This window comes from Narcine bancroftii, chromosome 3 (assembly GCF_036971445.1).
Source record: "Narcine bancroftii isolate sNarBan1 chromosome 3, sNarBan1.hap1, whole genome shotgun sequence".
Classification (NCBI taxonomy): domain Eukaryota; kingdom Metazoa; phylum Chordata; class Chondrichthyes; order Torpediniformes; family Narcinidae; genus Narcine; species Narcine bancroftii.
Genome location: NC_091471.1, coordinates 238,954,954 through 238,968,105, shown reverse-complemented (window position 1 = coordinate 238,968,105; position 13,152 = coordinate 238,954,954). Strand labels below are relative to the sequence as shown.

At 44.5% G+C, this 13,152-nt stretch overlaps 1 long non-coding RNA gene across 3 annotated transcripts in view; it reads left to right on the top strand.

The window, feature by feature from the left end:
• Nucleotides 1-6,141, top strand: part of LOC138758382 (uncharacterized) — a 67,351-nt gene extending 61,210 nt beyond the window's left edge. For 2 of the 3 annotated variants that reach the window (XR_011354262.1, XR_011354264.1), the window contains 2 exons: nucleotides 3,681-3,922; nucleotides 5,749-6,141. This is a non-coding gene — a long non-coding RNA (uncharacterized lncRNA). The remainder of the gene's footprint in view (nucleotides 1-3,680; nucleotides 3,923-5,748) is intronic. The other variant, XR_011354263.1, reaches the window with a different exon arrangement.
• Nucleotides 6,142-13,152: the final 7,011 nt, after the last annotated feature.

The following is a 13,152-nucleotide window of genomic DNA, read 5'->3' as shown; positions in this document are numbered from 1 at the left end:
CAAACATAGCGGGGGGTTGTAGGTTAATGGGGTGTAATTGGGCGACACGGACTCGTGGGCCGTAACAGCCTGTTGCTGTGCTGTATGTTTAAATTTTTAAAAAAATAATGAATAAAAAACAGGTACTTGAAGAGAACATCTATAAAAGTAAACTAATTGAATTAAATTTAAAGAGCCAATGAATACATAAGATAGTTCGTAATTATTCACAGTAATCCTGTGCAATAGTGCAGTCAATCCACGATTAGTGTAACAAGGGGGATTGCTGCTGGAAAGAAACATTCTTGAACCTAGAGATTCTTGTCTTCAGGTTTTTGTACCTTCTGCCTGAAGGGAGCAGTGAGAACAGGTTGTGACCAGGGTGATGGGGGTCCGTTATAATCTTGACTGCCTTCCTGAGGCAGCGTTTCCTGTAGATGTCTGGAATGGACAGGTGCCTTGCTGTTTGATGAGGGTGACCACGTCTCTCCATCCACCATGATCTCTGACCCACTGCATTGTAGTTGTTGCCTCCCCTGTTCTCCTTCAGCGAAGGCTCCATCTTTGAGCTGAGACCATAGTCGATGTTGAGTTCATAATTATGCAAGGGAAAAATACTGAAGTGATTTCCTGTTGCCTTCTTCAGTGGATTTAGTTACAATAAAACATAGTTGCATAGTGGGAAAAAGAAACATCAATTAAATGGTGCAATCTTATATAAATGGAAGGTCTATTCAAGAGTCACTAAGGGAATGTCCTTTAAATAGGGAACATCCCTGACAGGGATACAAGATGGTAAAGAAGGTTGAAATGTCACACGGGCATGTCACAGGAAATCTGTCCCCATCTGGATGGGGCAGAAGAACTCCTTGGGTGTGCATTGCTAATGGTCCCTCAGTGTGATGCTTGGTGCACGGACCAGTAGTCCGTGTTGCCATCCTGCCTCGGTCCCTTCCGTGCCAGCCACCAGCGGTACAGGGCTTAGCTAGTTTGTGAACAGAGCTGTGTTTGTCCCCTTGTTCACAGTGGCTAAGTTCCGCACCTCTGGGGCAAAAGTCAACGAGACAAGAAGCTCAGTGCCCGGCTGGTGAAACATCTGGATTATCAGGATCTTATCTTGCTGTACACAGCACAAAGAATCTCTGAATCAACCATCTATCACACTGTATTGCTCTTAGTACTGGCTGTCCTTTTCCAGTTGACCAATAGCTCTGTGGACACTGTCATCTTGGGTTGGGTACATTATTAATGCACAGGCCTTAAACCAAAACTGGATATTTTGGCCTTAGAACACAAAGTGCTCCAATAAGACTTCTAATGGTTGGTAGAATTGTCCAGAACAAGAGGTTCAGCATTCTGTGATCCCATCTCATCTTCACTGACGAATGGTAACAATGCCAGAGCACCTTCTTCTGAAGTTGTCCTTTGGAATCGAGGATGACGTTCACTCTGTCATGCGAGAACCTGCCTTTCGCATTGGGATAATAACTCAATGTGAGGTAGAACAGAAACAGAGAGAAGGAAAATAAGCTGGGGTAACAAAACACAGCCTGTGTCTCAGTGTAATTGTCCTTCTAGACCATCTGATGAGATGAGACACAAGTTTACTGTCATACATACATACAATGTATAGATGCACCAGAATTCTGATGCTGCAGACACAGCCACGCAAGATACTTCAGCTTCAATAGTACAAGTTATCTTACGACAGGTGGCCAAGACACAAAAAGAGAAAAGAAACATGGAAAGATAGATAATAGCCATTCAGCTGCAGTTGGCGTAAGAAAACGGTGACATTTCAGTGGAGCAGACAGATCTATTTTTATGGTCCCAGATTAGATTATGGCTAGGGTAGGAGGGGAGGTTTGAGAGCCTGGTAGCTGTTAGGAGAAAACTCCACTTAGACCTAGAGGTGCTGGTTTTCAAGCTTCTGTACCTTCTTCCCAAAGGGAGCAACAGGAAGAGGTTGTGACCTGTGTGATGGTGGCCCTTTACGAGGTTGACTGCCTTCCTGAGGGGGCGCCTCACATGGACATCTTCAATGTATGGGAGGGCACAGCCTGTGATGGACTTGGTTAGGTTTTCCACTTTCTGCAGCCATCTTGCACACTTGGAAATGAGATTCCCCCATCCTGCTGTACGAGAGCCCAGAGCTAGGAGTCCTGCCAAAAGACTCGCCGTGTCTCAGATGTCCATCATTCACACATCTGAAATCTCTCTCTCCAGCTGACAGGCAACTGGCAATCCAACTCCACTGGTGATTGCTGGCAATTCTCCATTCTACAGACACTCTGTTATCTCAGTGGCACATTAACAGAGGCCTTTATTTGGAGCATGGAAGGATGAGGGGAGATTTGAAAGAGGTTTACAAGATTATGAGAGGGTATAGACAATGAATGTGAGTAGGCTTTTTCCACTGAGATTGGGGGAGGTAAATACAAGAGTCATAGTTTTAAGCTGAAAGGGGAAAGGTTAGGGGGAACATTAGGGGAAAATTTATTCGGAGAGTGGTGGGAGTGTGGAATGGGCTGATGTGGTGAATGGGCTGATGTGGTGAAAGCAATCCTGTGCTTTAAGGATAAATTAGATAGATACATGGATAGAAGAGGTCTGGAGGTTTTGGAATGGGAGCAGGTCAGTGGGCCTAGCAAGATGGTGGTCAGCACAGACTAGAGGGGCTGAATGGTCTGTTCCATGGGAGTCTGTTTTACAGAAGAACTCATACAACATTCTAGGCAAAGTGGATGCAGGTTTCCACAACTTGTGCAATGCACCATGGTGCAAAATATGAGGTCAGCAGTGACCACACAGAAGTCTGTAGACGCTGTGATTGTAGTCAAAACACAGAAATGCTGGAGGCCTATAAAAGATGACAATCTGTAGTTTCATCCATTATAACTATTACCAATATCATCTTCAATTCTAGATTTATTTTCAGCCCACTAGCTTAAGCTTGTAGAACACCTGATCAGTTAACCTAACCAGCATGTCATTTAGTAAAACCCCAGCAAAAGAAATCATCACACATTAGAGGACACGACAAGGTGCGGGGGGAGGAAGTTTAAGGGAGGTATGCAGGGCAAATATTTTACAGAGAGTGGTGGGTGGCTGGAACAGTCTGCCTGGGACAACAGTGGAAGCAGATACAGTGGAAGCGTGGAAGAGGCTTCTGGACAGACACAGGATTATGAAGGGGATGGAGGGACATCTCACTGGTGCAGAAGTTAAGCATGAAAGTCCAGTGGGGTTGCAGCGCCAGACACAAAAGTGTTGGAGAAACTCAGCAGTTCACTCAGTGTCTAGAGGATGCGCGAGAAATGCTGTTTCCCCGGCCCACCTTAGTGTCATGAAGCAGAGTTTTAGTTTGATCTGGACCTCACGTTCAGCACAGATGAGTGGGCTGAAGGGCCTGTTCCTGTGCTGTACTGTGCTACATTTTTCTCTGTAAAGCCAAGTCTCGTCAGCATCCAAAGGAAAAGGAAGGGGTTAAAATGGATGCTGATGTGAACTTTCATCATTTCCTCTTTTTGTTTTAATTACATTTAAACACAACTGTTTGAAGAACTGACATCATCCTGTGTGGTATAAATAGGGCTGGCTAATCTGTTGGGGAGAATGGTTTTTTAAATCCGATCTGCCTCCGCAATGCCTGTTGTTGCTTCTGGCGCGACACCAGTAATTTGGAGTCATTTTTCTCCCAGGGTTTCCTGTTTGTCCTGTGGATTTTCCAAAGATTTGCTTCCTGCCACCACATCATCCGGCCACCACGGTTCATTTCTATCCTACAAGCCAAGAAGGCTGAGCCAACCTGGTCTGTGAACCACCGGCGTGGACCTTCTTGGTGCAACTGTACTCCCTCCCGCTTTCTGCCTACTGACAGGCATGAATCTCGTGCCAGGTGACGCAGACCACCATCTCTGGCAAGACAGGGTACACAGCTTAGGTTTGTATTCTTTATAAAAACACAACACTGGAGCTGGTCAAACCGTGTACTTTGTAAAGATAAAGACGCAACACCAGTGTTTGGGGCTTGAGCCCCTCATCTAAGTATTTACAAGGGCTCGCCCAAAACATCAGTGATGGATCTTTATCTTTGCTGTATAAAGGACACAGTTTGACCGGCTGAGTTCCTCCAACATCGTGTTTTTACTTCAACCACGGCGTCTGCAGACTTTCGTGTTTTACTCCTGTATTCTTTGGAGTTCAGGAGAATGAGTGGTGGATCTTCAGGAAGAGACAGGGTAGATGTTGAGATGTTTACCCTGGTTGGAGAGTCACAAGGAAGGGGGTGACAAAATAACTCAATGATCATCTAAAACTGAGAGCTGAAGAAATGTTTTCTCCTAGAAGGTGGTGGGTGAATCTCTGGAATCCTCTTCTCTGGAGAGTTTGGAAGCTGGATCATTTGGTCTATTAATGTAGAGATTGATATATATTCAGAAAATTGAAGGATTAAGGGTTGTGGGGGCTGTTCAGGAAGAGGCCAGTGTGTATTAGCCATGATCACATTGAAGGGTTAGGCAGGCTTGGTCCGCTGAGTGGCCCGCTCCTATCCCTGTGCTTGTATACTCTGAGCCAGCCTATCTGATGGGTGTCTACAGGGGCAGTGAGGTGTGGCCAACACATGCTGGGGCTCTTGGCTCTCAGCAGTCCTCACCAATAGACCACTGTAAGCATTCCATCACTTTGGGTGGGCACATGTAACAAACCCCTGGACCACCACACGCTAGCAAGCTTCACCTCCTTCCCATTTTGTTTTGATGAGTAAATATTTGGAGAATTTTAGGGGGGGTTTGTTAGTTGTCAAATTTAAAACTATGTTTCACCTTTTACCAGTTTGTTCTATCAGAAAGATTTCTGTTCAACACCTGTAATAAGCCCACAGTCCACTGTGGATCACAGGCTGAAAAATACTGCCATGTATGAACAGTAAAATCCAGTTTTGGGGATGGGGGAACATGTGACCCACACTTTAATATTACAGAGAAAACAGATTACACTGGACAAAATTTTTTTTTCAAAAGGTTTGTTTCCTGGAAATAAATTGGGGATTATGATGGACAACATCAAGTTGGACACAAAGATCATTTCAGATCTACTGTATTACGTAGGAAGTTGGAGAAACATTAAATTGATTTTGATTGAATTTAGCATGTTCAATATTATCATGAAGCTGACACGTTGAGTTAGTTCAACTGACCTCAAAATGTTTTTGCCGCTGATTTTCATTTGTACTCGGCATCTGATGGCTCTCGTGTCAGAGTCCAATAATAGTCAGCCAGCATTGATAGATTCCAGTTGCCCCGATACAACTTTTCCATGGTCGCAGTGTCCTGGTGAAACCTTTCACCGTGTTCGGCACTGACGGCATCAAGATCAGCAGGGAAGACGTCCAAGTGCGAATGCAGAAAATTTCAACGACACGCTGCACTTCGTGGTTTTGTCTGCTTGAAGTTGACTTTAAAAAATGACAGGAAATCACAAAAACAGGTTTTACATTAGGAAAATATTAAGGTGCTTTTGTGATGAGCAGTCCAAAATCAATAAAATATACCCAAAACTGTTCAGGAACCAAAATCTTCCAGTGCCCAGTGTTATGGTTCTGAGCAAACTGTTTAAAATGGCAAATTAGTCTTGGAACCTAGTTAGAGAGTTAAATGGTGTGGAAAGTTTGAAGGATCGCAAAGATAGAGCAGGTTAGAGAGATAAGGATGTCTACACAGGTCATGGTGTAAATGGGCTCTGGGATGACTATCCATTTCTCGGCAGGTGGTTTGTGTGGAAGATGGGAAGGACACAGAGTCGGCCTCTGATAAAGGATCACAGTTCAAGGGGTCTTCTGCTGATGAACAGGCAACAAAGAAATGTTTGAAAGTATCAAGATATCTTCAAAAAGTACCAGGCGATGAAGGTTAATTGGGCAACATGGGCCCATGGGCCAGAAAGGCCTGTTACCATGCTGTATGTCTAAATTTTTCATTCGTTGATAGAAGAGATAAACATAGAGTTTGATTTATTGGATTAAAGAGATTGAAATTTGGGATTTCATAGCTCACACTTTGGAAGATGATACTTTGAAATTAGGATATATTAGAATAAATAAAGTGACATCTATATTTTAAAAATTTAGTCCCATTTTTTTCCTCAAATTCCCTGTGTGTTCCACTTACCTTTTTTGATTTGTTTTCAGGACACTATTGGACGAAGCATCCAAATCTGAATTAAAAGGTGTTCGCATCTGAGGATGGCTCGTGTCATGGACAATCAGATTTTAGCATGTTTGGTGGAATTGCAGGAATGATCTAAGTAACTTCAACAACACGATTAACTTGTGGCCAAAGGATGTTTGGTTTCTTGGGTATGATTACATCATCAGTGACAAACTCCAACTGTGTATCTCCACCAAAACGCTCAGAAGACAAATTGGACTTCACCTTCTGTGCCTACTGAGCTGAAAATCAGTTGATGTAGATATACTGGCTCAGTTCAGCAGGAACAGGAGTTTGGTCCCACCTTCAACAGGAAGAAGAGGTTGCCAAACAGTAAATGTGGTGTCCCATCATTAACCCTTTGGATCCCGTGTTTCTGTTTCTAGGGACTACCAACAAGCGCATATACTCCATGTCACAGTTTATATATCCCTCGGGGATAGAGAGCTCTAGAGGATATCCAGTTACTGGGCACCTCATTTTAAATGACAACCCCATAATAACTAGGTCCTTCTGTGCCAAGCTCGCCCACTGATGGAATCACCTCAATACATGTCCCGTTATATATCCCACAGGGATAGAGAGCTCTAGAGGATCACCAGTTACTGGGCACCTCATTTTAAATGACAACCCCATTATAACTGGGTCCCTCTGTGCCAAACTCTCCCACTGATGGAATCACCTCAATACATGTCCTGTTATGTGCTTTATAGTGGTCACCCCTTAGCCCTTGGCAACATTTCCTCCAAATCCACTCAGTATCACTGTTATTTCTGGGACGTGGCCATTGGTAAACTGTCTGCCAATTTCGATTGCCCATACACAGAACAGAAATTCTGTCATCTTTTTTTCTTTTTTCTCTGAATAAAATGCCTTCAAAATTTACCATTTTTGATTGTCTTTTGTGATATATTTGATTACATCCAATCGAGACGTTCAACACACTCCAAACAAAGAGTGTGGTACAGTTACTGCAGAGAAATGGGTTGGAGGTCATTCCGTAAGAATATCAGAGGGGATCACTGGGGTCTCCCCTCCATCGACGTGATCTACCAGGATCATTGTCTGAAGAGGGCGTGCAAAATCATCGAGGACCCCTTTCACCCTGCACACAGCATCTTTCAGCTGCTCCCGTCGGGGAAGAGATCCAAGGGGATCAGAGCCAGCACCACCAGGCTGAGGAACAGCTTCTCCCCACGGGCAGTGAGAAGGCTGAACGACCCAAGAAACTGCTCACACTGACCCTCCGAGACTCTCATGTGTTCAAAACAATACTTATTTGTATATATGAATACTATATTGTTTGTCTGTATGTGTGTTAATGTCTGCTTGTATGTCTGCATGTTTTTGCACTGAGGACTGGAGAACATCGGGTTATACTTGTACAATCGGATGACAGTAAACTTGACCTGACTTGAAAAACACAGAAGCTTTTTCTACCAGTTGTATATAACAGGAATGGCAATTGTGTAACTAAGACATGTTCCCAATCTGTGTTCCCTTCCCCCAAGGCCTGATAGGCCCAGACCAGCCCACGAAACATAACTCTAGTTTATGAGCAACAGCACCACTGATCATTCTAATTATTTGGCTGAAATAAAGTTCCCACACGCCTTTCCAGAGACGACCCTGATCACTGTCGTTCTCAATCTTTTGAGAAGAAATTGGACAAGATCTGACAAGCTTAGGGTATGTCGGGGATCAGCTGATGGATTACGCACGCACTCAATTTGCCAACAACAACAACTTGAATATATAAAACCACTTGCGATGGCATCCAGTATCCCAAGATGCTTTTCACAAATAGTATTGGACACTGGTTGAAGCAAGCAATGCCGGGAGATAATGTTCACTCCATTAGTCTTCATTCCATAAAGGATGTCTACAAGAGGCGGGTGTTTCAAGAAAGCAACCTCTGTCCTCAAGGAACTTCACCACCCAGGCCATACCCTCTTCACTCTGTTACCATCAGGAAGGCCTGAAGATGAGCACCCACCAGTGCAAAAACATCTTCTTCCCCTCCACCTTCTGAATGACCAATGAACCACAGACACTGCCTCACAAAAACACAATGCTGGAGAAACTCTGCAAACTTTATATCGCAGAGATAAAGATACAGAACCAATGTTTCAGGCTTCAGCCCTTCATCAAGGTGTGATGGTTTGTGAAGAGGATATGGCCTGGGTGGTGAAGGTCCCTGGAGTCTTGAGACACCACCTCTTGCAGATATCCTTAACGGAGTGAAGATTAATGCTTCATTCCTCGATGAAGGGCTCAGGCCCAAAACGTTGGTTCTGTACCTTTATCCAGCGTTGACTTTTTACTTCAATCACGGTGTCTGCAGACTTCCTTGTGTTACGTCCACCTAATTTTTACTCTTTTTTGCACTAATTACTTTTTAAAATCTTGTATTTACAGAATTATAATTTAAAGTAATCTGGCACCTTGCTCTGCACAAAACTGCTGCCACAAAACAACAAATGTTGTGACATGTTCATGACAATAAACCTGATTCTGAACAAAGAGAAGGTTGGGGACACATTAGGTCTGGTAGCATCCATGGCAAAACGTGATAATTAACCTTTATGGTTGAGATTCTTCAATCGAGATTAGGAAGGGAAGATGTCAGGTAAAAAAGGGGTGTGGGGAAGGTGAGGGGGCCGAGGTTATGGGGGTTTTTGGAGCAGAAGGTGGGAGAGGTGGGGAAACGTGGAGGAAGAGACCACAGTCAGGGGAAGGAGAGGGGGCTGTGGTTATATTGGACAGTGGAAGGAGGAGAGTAATGGAGGAAGAGATCATGGCCAGGGGAAGGAGAGGGAGCTGTGGTGATATTGGTCAGTGGAAGGAGGAGAGTCATGGAGGAAGACCATGGCTAGGGGAAGGAGAGGAAAGAGAGAAAAGTGAGATCAGGAGCAGGAAAAGGAGAGATGGACACAGTGGAACAGGATCAGGATGGGCGTTAAATAAACTGCTGAACCAAACTATGAAAGACCTCAACAATGAAGACGCTGTTTACATCCGGTACCGGACGGATGGCAGTCTCTTCAATCTGAGGCGCCTGCAAGCTCACACCAAGACACAAGAGAAACTTGTCCGTGAACTACTCTTTGCAGACGATGCCGCTTTAGTTGCCCATTCAGAGCCAGCTCTTCAGCACTTGACGTCCTGTTTTGCGGAAACTGCCAAAATGTTTGGCCTGGAAGTCAGCCTGAAGAAAACTGAGGTCCTCCATCAGCCAGCTCCCCACCATGACAGAAGATAATATGCTGGTCCTCAGGTTTATGTTTAGCCTCACCAAGGCAACAGGTGAGGCCGAGGACAGCATCTGTGTGTGATTGGGGAGGAGAATTAAAATGACTTCAAGCCAGGAATTCTAGCTTGGACAAACTGATGGAGCCAGGTATTCTGTGTCATGGATTTTGCCTGACTCGTTGAGTCCTTCCAGCTTCTCGCCGGTCACTCAGGCTTCTAGAGCTATGGTTCTGGTGTTCCTCTTGAAGAACAAAGATCATTTCAGGCCTTTTAGCCCATGATGTTGTGCCAGACTGTATAAATATAACCGAGGAAGGAGGTATTTAAATTTTGACGCACAGCGCAGCTCATGCCGCCTAATTACACCCAGTTGACCTACAATCCCCACATGCTTCCGAAGGGTGGGAAGAAACTGGAGCCCCCGGAGGAAACCCACACAGACACAGAGAGAACATACAAACTCCCTACAGAAAGCGCTGGATTCGAACCCACGTTGCTGGTGCTTTAATAGCGTTACACTAACTGTGTTGCCCCTATGCTAACCACGTTGCCTTTCCTTTTAAAATATTCTTATTGAGTTTAACAAATAAATCCTACATACAAAGTCTTCTAATATAACAAACAACAGGTCATATCATATACATATCTCAAATTAAATATAAATCAAAAACCTATTCATATTTGTTTAACAATATTTCTTTAAAACATTCAATTCTATCCATATGGTAATTAACCATCTATCTCTTTCTCACAAGATATTCGAAAATAGTTCTGGATAGAAAATTTTAAAAAGACTAAATTAAACAATCCCTTTATCTAAACAAATTCTGTCTTATTTAATGATGTAATCTATGACAACCAGATTTAAGCCCATGTTTAACAAGTTCATCTAAAAGATAGAAGAAAAAAACCCAAAAACCCTAAAACTAACTGAACCCCTCCCTCTAAACAAGGTTGACTTGTAAAAATTGTGAAGATATGGATCGAATAGCGACCTTCAGACACTAGACAGAGAGTCTCCACACCATCCAGAGTTCTTAAACCTTCCAATGATGTTAGTATTATTCTATGATTGGGCTCCACATGTTGTCAAATTGTAACTTTCTATCTTTAATGTTGCATCTAACTCCAAACTGAAATAGGACATTACATCAGTAACCACTGCACATGAGTAGGTGAAGAGTCATCTTTCCATTTCATCAAAATTGCTCGTATGGCTATCAACCATAGCACCTTACACTTACTGTACAACCCTACGAGCCATGCCACCCCTACACTGGGAACTCTCAGAGGTCAGGCAGAAGCTGTAGAGATAGAAACCGGGTTAAATATTCACGTTGACCACCTTTCAGCTGTCTAGAAGGAGGGCTATGGACCTGAACCATTAATTGAGTCTACCATCACATATGCTGTCTGGTTTGCTGAACATTATGTTTTGTACTTCCTGATTTCTACCATCTGCAGTTCTTTATCATTTCAATGAGACATTAAATTCTTACTGAAACGCTGCAGGGTAACATTCAATGGTCGAATTACATCAGTTCTGCCTTTTAAGACCTTGTACAGCAGGTCTGACAGCAAGTGAAAATAACCAATGTACTTTATATTCAAAGAACAGTTCAGGACAACAGGTGCCTTCATTTGCCTTAAGAGTGAACCCGAGGCAAGTACTGACTTCTCCAGTAATCAATGATAATGTCACATTAAAATCCTTTTACCTGTGAAACGTTTTTTATTATGCGAGCCTTAGGCTATGTCATGTAGGTTTAGATGTTAATATCCCTTATTGCACTCCTGAGACTTGCGCTCTAGACCCTGCGGGGTACCCAAGTGAGTGGTGGCATCTTCTGGGTCATCAAGTAGGCATCCTCCTTCCTCAGGGTTTCCCTGATAGACCCACGACACCTCCGGAGGGTTCAGCAGTGAATCCTGACATTGCGGGCTCACCCCCTAGATGCCATTCACTCACTTGGACGCTCAAGTGGAATCCTTTCTCCTCATCCAGAGCCACTGACTACCCTTTTCTGCAGCTCTGGAGAGATCTTTGACTGCTTGCCGGTGTGTCTTTCCTCGCACTCCCAACTCCCAGAGTAGCCTGGATGTCGACGTGGCTACAAATCCTCTGCGGCCTACTTCAACCGGTCGGAAACAGACCACCAGCCAATAGTTCCACAGGTGATAAATACTGTGAGTGGTTTTTGGCCCCTTATATAAGGAAGGATGTTCTGGCATTGGAGAAGGCCCAGATGAGGTTTACGAGAAGGATCCCAGGGATGAGAGGGTTAATTAATGAGGAGCATTTGATGGCTCTAGGCCTGTACTCGCTGGAGTTAAGAAGGATAAGGGTGGGGAGTTGTTGAAACCTACTGAATATTGAACTGGCTGAATAGGGTAGACATGGAGAAGATATTTCCAACAGTGGGAGAGTCCAGGATTAGAGGGGACAGGCTCCAAATAAAAGGATGACCATCAGACAGAGATGAGGGGAGGTTTCTTCATGCTGCACTTGCTCAGTGCTAATTGATCTTCCCTTTCATTATTATCCTCTACTCTGCAAATTGTGCACTTTACACAGTTGTATAAAGGTTTGAGATAACATGTTAGGCTGCACGCAGAAGAACCCCCTCCCACAGTACTAGATACAGCGTCACAAATAAACTTAAACCTGTTGGAAATACTTGGCAAGTCGGGCAGCATCTATGGAGGAAGAAACAGAGATCCTTTATTGTCATGTAATAGGACAGAGCATGCTCCTCCACTTGCTCCTTTCCTTAAACCAATGCTGTCTGGTTGCAGACATTCAAGGTTCCTTTATAGTCATGAAATAAAACAGGTATAATATTTCACAAAATTTGCTTTCGTTTGCCATAAGGCAGACAGATTGACCATTAGCAGAAATTGCCCATTGCTCCATACAGTCAGAGAAAGAGAAGCAAAAGAGAATCCCCTCCAGAGTCACTGAGTGGATTCGCCTCAGTGTTCCTGCAGCCACAGTCCAAACCATTGGCAATCCGAGCTCCAGGTCTGACATGATCAAGAAGCCTTCAGTGCCATCGGCACCCTCTCGCATCCCGGTTCCAAAACCTGGTACCTCTTCAGCCAGTCTCCAGCTGCCTGAAGCCTGCGTGGGTTCCTCACTTCAAGTCGCCAACAGCCCGCCACCTGTGTGTCCTTCAGTCGCAGACTCCTCACTTGTCCGCTGCTGTGGTCACCGTCCTGTGGGTCGTATCCTCTGCTTCTCCTTCTCAAACAGGGTGGGGGTGGGGGGTGTCTCCCCATTATCTTGTGACCTGCGCCAGTCCTCTGCTGATCACAGGCACTGCCATCTTGGGCCCAGACCCCGCGGTCGACAAATTTTGAAATAAACTACTGTCGGCCCCTATAACAGGCCATTTAAAGCCTGTGTGGAGCCATCGGTGATTGAACATTGCAGGAGAATGCTGCGTCTCCACTCTCCGTCGGCCCGCACCAGTGGCAACGCCGCCGTTACAGGTGCTCTGGCAACGCCGCCATTTTTTTTTGTTCTCCCACTGCATGCCTGATTCCCTCGGTCCACTTCACTGCTAGGAAAACAACAAGGCTGGTGAAACAGCACTGCTTTACTGTGGTAGTACAGCCCAGGGGGCCACTCAGCCCATCACGCAGGCTCTCTCTGAGTACAATCCAACCAGTCGCACTCACCCAACCATTACTTTTCCTTCCAGATTGTTTT